Raw genomic sequence first — 1,058 nt, forward strand, 5'->3', positions numbered from 1 at the left:
TTATTTAGAATCACACAGAAAGGCAGGGCCGGCAGAGAAATGAAGTTACGTCGCTGATGCAAAAGTTTAAGTATACAGTGCCACAGAAATGACTTATGACAGTTAACATAGTTATATCAGGGTGGAAGCCAGCCGGGATTCACTTACCCCTACTGTCAACTCACCTTTTAAGTTTCTGGTCCCCACCAGCACCCAATGAGGCGGATTGACAGCACAGATTCTTGTGAAATTTAAGAGGCCCGGGGAGGAATCTCACGAAGTTTGTTTACACTAAGGGTCTGAAGAGCTTTGAGAAAATAGCCAGAACCAGAATGGACCCCTCAGCATAGGCACAAAATCTTAGGGACAGCGAAGTAAAAGCTGAGCTGGGCAGAGGGGGCCACAGACAGCCCACCTCGCCGGGCCGCCCCCGCCAACGCCAGGTGCAGGGCTCACGGCAGACCAGCAGAGGGCGCGCCGCCCCCAGGGAGCCGAGAGGCGGTTGCCCGAAGCCGGGCAGGCTAGGGGAACCGCAGGCGAACAGGACGCGCCCCTGCGGCTCCGCCAGTCAGGGTGCAGGACCCGGCCAAGGAGGAGGAGGAGGGTGAGGAGCGGACCCCCTCGTGGGCCTGGGGGGCAGATCGGCAGAAGCTCTTCCTAGGAATTACATCACACAGCGCATCGCTGCAGCTCTCGGACTCTCCGGTGTAAAGGGGGGTGGTGTGTGTGTGTGTGTGTGTGTGTGTGTGTGTGTGTGTTGGGGGAGGGGACTTAGACCGAGCCCAGGAGAGAAGGCGAGACGCGTCCAGGGAAAATGCTCCATGCACATGAAGAAATATCTTGCTCCGAACTGCACGAAGAAGCAAGCCCCAAACACCTCCCCGCCGCTCCCCTCTCAGTGCAAAGCACCCAGCCAGTGAGCAAACCCCCAGCCCCACTTCGAGCACCACCCCCCCAACCCTGGCCCTGCACCCTCCAGCCCGGCTCCAGGGCCGCCGCGAGCTTTCCCCAAGACTGGCGCTGGCGGGGCGCCTAGAGCCCCAGTTGCATTGCTCCAGGAGAAAGGAGGGGGGCGGTGC

The sequence above is a fragment of the Otolemur garnettii genome, unplaced genomic scaffold (genome assembly GCF_000181295.1).
Source record: "Otolemur garnettii isolate 467f Iridium unplaced genomic scaffold, OtoGar3 scaffold00094, whole genome shotgun sequence".
NCBI classification, from domain to species: domain Eukaryota; kingdom Metazoa; phylum Chordata; class Mammalia; order Primates; family Galagidae; genus Otolemur; species Otolemur garnettii.